A 6653-nucleotide genomic window follows, 5' to 3' on the forward strand; every position below is an offset into this window, starting at 1 on the left:
GGTTTACTGCGGAGTGACAAGTGATCTACAGAAATGATTAGGTCGGTGATCCTATTTTATAATGGGAACCTCGAGTTATCAGAAATTGAGTAGCCGGTTGAAGGATAAAGTGGACTGGGTCCAACGATAATGATTCAGTATGAGTGGTCTGCCAGGGATTCAGACCATCTCGAGACAACAAATTCAGATCGAGTAAATGTTACCTTGTTGCGAGAAATTTGTTCATCTACGGATTGTAGGGCCTTACGAGGATTGGTCATGGCTACCCTGGGAAGGCTAGGGTGTGCCCAAGTTGGTGACCATGCTACTAGAGTGGTTGGGCGAGTAAGGAATGGTAAGGATTGATTTCGAGGACGGAATCTAATTTAAGTGGGGGAGAGTTGTAAAACCCTGTTTATTTATTAAACAAATAAATTAATTAATGGATGACTCGTAGCCCTAAAATTTATAATTATATAGCAATGTGTTGGTTTTGGGAAGCCAAATGTCATGAGTTGGATTATTCAGGGGTAAAATGTAAGTTCAGATTCAAATTGTAAGTAATTATGAAGGCAGGGACTAAATGGTAACTTCTAGGACTTCATTTGAAGTGATTTTGCGGCTAAGGGGCTGTTTGGTAAACTTGGGATCGGATTTGTGAGGAATTATGGAAGCAGGGGTGAAATTGGTAAATTTCGTACCTAATTTGTAATGAATTTTTAATGTTGGGGTTTAATGGGTAAATATAGGATTTGATTGGAAAAGGATCCTATGGGGAGGGACTAAAGTTGTATTAGGAGCAAAGTTTTGAGAGAAGCGGGATTTAAACCCGATGTCCTTCCTTCCCGTTTAAAGAATCGCTACCAAAACCCTAACCCAAAAAAACGATTACGCATCCGCTATACTCAAACCTCTTAGCCGATACCACCTATTTTCTTTCATCCCCCGATCATCCATGGCCGCCGACGACTACCACTCAGCCGGTCACTGTCGTTGGAGGCTGATGCCTTGCCGCCGAGTCGAGTTCTTATTATTGTAGGGGAACCACCGGGATGAGCTAGCCATCACCGTCAAAGCTGAAACCATCGTGAGGTGTCGTCATGGTCGGGGTTATCATTGCCGCCGCCTGTAGGCGCAAGGGTGGACGCTGTTTGCTGCCACCATTCCTCTTTCTCCTTCCCTTCGTTCTGTTGTCGTGTTGCTTCAAGTTGCCTGCGAGGTCGTGAAGGGGTTTTGCGTTCGACTTTTCGCTATCAGGAGGGTGTTTGTTGTTGTGAAGTAATGGGTGTGGTTCTGCTTCAAGATTCGGGTGTAGGGGAGGCTGTTCGATTGGGAACCCAAAGGAACCGCTGCCACCACCACGAGGTGGTGGCTATCGACGTAAAACCATCTGTCACCGCCACAGACCACCAAATGGATGGTTGGCTTCCCTCCCCAAGCTGAAGGCGTGATGATATGTGTGGGTGTTGACTGGATTGCTCGAAAAGGACATCACCACCACCATAGGGTGGTGGCTGCCACCATTGGCCGCCATTAGGTTGTTGTATATGTGCTTGTATTAGTGTGTGTGTGTGTATGATTATTTGGGGTTTTAGCATTGTAAAATGTAACCGGAAGGAAAAAATAATAAAAAGAAACTCAAACCACGACCGTGAGGTGGTGGCTGCCGCCTCCTGCCGCCACCGGCCGCCGTGTCGGGTGGCGGTGTGCTTTTCTTATGAGTCGACTCGATTGGAAATTCTTGAAACCCTAATGGGCTCAAAGGAGCTCTAATGGGCCCAATGAAGCTTAATGGACTCTAATGGACCCAATAAAACCCTAATGAACTTATTAAGATTTTAGTGGGCTTAATAGGCCCAATAAAGCCCTAATTGACATAAAAGGCCAACAAATTGATAAGTGGGCTAATATTTGGATTGGAAAACCCTAATGCCAATGAAAACCTAACTTTAAGAATTAATCGGGTCACACACACAAGAATTATTTAATAATTTTGAATATTAAATAATAATCATTTGCGGAAATTAATCTAAGCAATATTGGACTTAATGGGCTAAGTCCTTAATGGATTAAGTCCTTAATGGGTTAAGTAGGAAACTTAACCCTAATCATCATTTTATGTGAAACCCTAATTTCACTTGGGTTTACTGTTGGGCCTTTTTATTGGGCCTTGATGATTTGGGTTATTAAATGGACTATCTAAGATCAAGCAAATGGTCTAGAGTAATTTAATGGGCCTAGGGTAAGGTCCATGTAAGGGGTTTGGGACCAATTTGGAAAATTGGGCCATAGATGGGCCATAGTTTGGGCCTTAATGATTATATGATGTTGGGCCTCAGAATGAGACCATGTATAGGCCTAGGCCCAATTTGGAAAATTGGGCCATGTGTTGGGCTTTGATTCCTAATTGACTTTGGGCCTACGGATTTTGCCTTGGGCTTGAATAAGCCAAGCGAGGGGTAATGTAGTAATCACCCAAATAATGTACGTATGGTTATGTATTGGGACCCAATTATTAATTAGGTGTTATTTTGGTGTTGACAGTTCGGGAATCTGTCAGCCAGCAGCTGGGGTTGAGTCTGCGGGACTTCAGGAAATTTGGGATTGTTTCTTCGGGACTTCAACAGTGTGAGGTGAGTTACCTTCCAGTAGCGGTGGGTCTACGGCCACAATGTCGGCCCACCAGTAGGATTGTATGATAGATGTTTGTCTTTGTGATATTCATCTAGGTTTGCTACTACCTGTGATATGTTATTGTGCTAGTATGATATGATGCTATGTGCTAGTGACAGTAGGGGGAGATAGTCCCCCAGAACACCGGTCGATAGGGCCAAAGGGGCAGATATGCCCAGCCATGCTAGATAGTTTGAGATATATGTGTTGTGTGGTAGTGGTAGGGGTGAAATAGTCCCCAGTATCCGGTCAAGAGGACCGAAAGGGAGACCAGCACCAAGATATGCTAGTCAGTATCCGATCGGGAGGACCGAAGGGGAGCAAGCTCCCAGATATACTGGTCAGTATTCGGTCGAGAGGACCGAAGGGGAGACTAGCATCCAGAGATGCTAGTCAGTGTCCAGTCGAGAGGACCGAAGGGGAGGCAAGCTCCCAGATATACTGGTCAGTATCCGGTCGAGAGGACCGAAGGGGTAGGTCAGGCACCCAGATATGCCTGACAATATATGTATGTTATGTGATTGTAGGGTATGCGGTATGATGGGGAAACTCACTAAGCTTCGTGCTTACGGTTTTCAGTTTTGGTTTCAGGTACTTCGTGTTTAAAGGAAAGGAGTCGGCTTGATTGCAGCGCATCACACTATGGTTTTCCGCACATGAGATCTTTGGGATTACACTCTGATATTGTTTTATGATAACATGTTTGATTATTTCTACTTTGGTTTTGACATGACATGATATTACAAATTTTTTATTACACTGTTGGTTTTATAATGACGTATTTAAAAATGAAATTTTTGTCCTGTATTTTTGGGATGTTACAGGAATATATGAAACTGTGATGGTTGTAGATAACTTAGGAAATGATGTGTTGCATATTGAATCTTCCAATAGTTTCGACAAAGCATGCTTGTGGCATTGTCGTCTTGGACATGTCAACAAGAAATGCATAGCCCAACTCGAAAAGGATGGAGTGTTGGAGTCATTCGACCTTAGGGACGATGACATGTGCGAGTCTTGTTTACTTGGAAGGATGAGCAAGTCACCCTTCACTGGTACTTGTGAAAGGGCTGAGGGTTTACTGGATCTCATACACACCAATGTGTGTGGGCCCTTTAGATCCACCACAAGGGATGAAAGTCGCTTCTATGTGACTTTCACCGATGATTATAGCATATGTGAGTATATCTACTTAATCAAGCACAAGTCAGAATCCTTTGAAAGGTTCAAAGAGTATAATCAGGAAGTGGAGAATCATCTGGGCAGCAAAATCAAGATGCTTCGATCCGATCGAGGTGGAGAGTACCTTAGTCTTGAATTCTATGACTACCTCAAGGAATGCAAAATAGTTTCGCAATTAACGCCACCAAGGATACCTCATTTGAATGGTGTTGCTGAGAGGCGTAATCGAACCTTGCTAGAAATGGTTCATTCCATGATGAGTCGTGCTTCGCTACCTATCTCATTCTGAGGGTATGCCTTAGAGTCTGCCGCCCATATCCTTAACTTAGTCCATACAAAGAAGTTTGCCAAAACGCCTCACGAAATGTGGACAAGGAAAGCTCCCTCGTTGGCACATATCAAGGTTTGGGGTTGCAAGGCTTTCGTAAGATGAGAGACTCACGATAAGCTCAAACCTCTTAGTGAGCGGTATATTTTCATTGGCTACCCACAAAATTCCTTTGGATATCACTTCTATAGACTAAGTGACAATGTTGTCTTCGTTGCGAGAAGAGGGGTTTTCCGAGAGCGAGAACTCATAAGCCAAGGAGACAGTGGGAGGAAAATTGATCTTGAAGAGCTTCAAGAGTTAAGCGATGAAGGAACCTCTAACGCTGGCACTCAACCTGAGGAGGAAACTCCTGAACCAATTGATGAGTCCCTACCTCTTAAAGGTTTTAGTAGAGTTAGTGTTCCACCTGTGTTGTATGGTTTTAATATAACAAGTGAGGGTGATACGTTTATTATTGATAAAACACTAATAAATTTGGATGAACCTAATAGGTACAAGGTAGCCATGGCAGGCCCGGATTCTGCAAAATGGAAAGAGGCTATAGACAGTGAGATTCAGTCCATGTATGACAACCAAGTTTGGAATTTGGTTGACAATGTGTCAGGTCGTAAGATTGTCGGGTGCAAGTGGATGTTTAAGAAGAAGACTGATATGGATGGGAAGGTATACACTTATAAGGAACGATTGGTTGCGAAGGGCTTTACTCAAACTCCCGGAGTTAACTATGATGAGACCTTCTCACTAGTTGAAAAGATAAAGTCTATTTGGGTGATGCTGGCCATTGCTGCATTTCATGACTATGAAATATGGAAGATGGATGTCAAAGCAGCTTTCCTTAATGGGAAGTTGGCTGAGGATGTTTACATGATTCAGCCAGAGGGTTTTGTCGAAGCAAAGCATCCTAATAAAATGTATAAGTTTGAGAAATCCATTTATGGATTGAAACAAGCATCTCATAGACCGAATCTTTGTTTCAACGAGAAAGACAAAGAGTTTGACTTCTTGCAAAGCGAGGATGAGTCATGTGTATATGTCAAAGACAGTGGGAGTACAGTTAGCTTCCTTGTATTGTATGCCGATGACATACTACTCATAGGAGATGACATCCCGACCCTGCAGGAGGTTAAGTCCTGGCTTGGGAAGTGTATCGCTATGACGGACCTCGGAGAGGCTTCCTATATTCTAGGAATAAGGATAGTGAAAAACAGGAGTAAAAGACTAATAGGACTCAGTCAGAATACTTACTTAGACAAGGTATTAAAGCGTTTTAGTATGGAGAATTTCAAGAAAGGGGACTTACTAATCCAAAGCAATGCCAAGTTGAGTAAGACTCAAAGCCCGAGTACTGAAGTCGAGATAGCAGAGATGAGCTGAGTACCTTACGCTTTCGCAGTTAGCTCGATCATGTATGCTATAACTTTACTCTCCCTGATGTGGCCTTCTCTTTGAGCATGGTCAACACATATCAAGGGAACCCTGGCAAAGTACATTGGACCGCAGTCAAGAATATTCTTAAGTACCTTCGGAGGACCAAGGAATGGTTTATGTTACTCGATGGGAGTGATGACTTAAGGGTGAGATGGTATAGTGATGCCAGTTTTCAGACCGATCGAGACAACTACCATTCTCAGTCGGGTTGGGTCTTTACCCTGAATGGAGGAGCAGTGACTTGGAAAAGTTCCAAACAGGAGACCGTAGCTGATTCAACATGCGAATCGGAGTACATAACTGCGAGCAAAGCATCAAAGGAGTCGATATGGATGAAGAACTTCATTGGAGACCTTGAGGTTGTGCCTGCCATAAAGGAGCCTATGGAAATTTTCTATGATAATGAAGGAGCAGTTGTCTTAACCAAGGAACTGAGGGATCATGGCAGATCTCGACATATCGACAGGAAATATCATTTTATTCAACATCGGGTGGAAGAGGGACTCCTCATAGTGAAGAGGGCATCGTCAGCGGATAACCTAGCAGATCCCCATACGAAGGGACTAAGTAGGGTTAAGCACTTGCAGCACGCTAGGAGCATTGGGCTCAAGGACGATATTTGTTTAGATTAGATAGCTTCAAAATGTGAAATAGATACATCGTAATTAACATTTGATGATTAAATAAAGGTGTATTATTTATGAGTAAAGTTACTGTCTTGTGTTAATTATTTACCTATTGTTTCACTTTGCATGTTTTGACTTCCTGAAAAATAAGATCATTCGAACAGTCCACAGTCGCTCATACTTTGGAAGTAGGTATGAAAGAAGACTGTCATGAATTGGTTTGTAGATTATCTATAGTGTATTAGACACAACAAAATTTTGCTGCAATATTCATGAGTGCTTATGAATAAGATTTGAACATTGGATTAAACCGACGCTTGCTGGTATCACTTCATGGAATTTATCACAAGTGATCACAAGACGATAATATCATATGGTCTTTAAACCTAGATATATGGTTTATTGTTTACAAGTTGGTTGTCCATTGATAATAC

The sequence above is a fragment of the Lactuca serriola genome, chromosome 9, assembly GCF_051521515.1.
Source record: "Lactuca serriola cultivar US96UC23 chromosome 9, Lser_US96UC23_V15, whole genome shotgun sequence".
In the NCBI taxonomy this organism is placed as follows: Eukaryota; Viridiplantae; Streptophyta; class Magnoliopsida; order Asterales; family Asteraceae; genus Lactuca; species Lactuca serriola.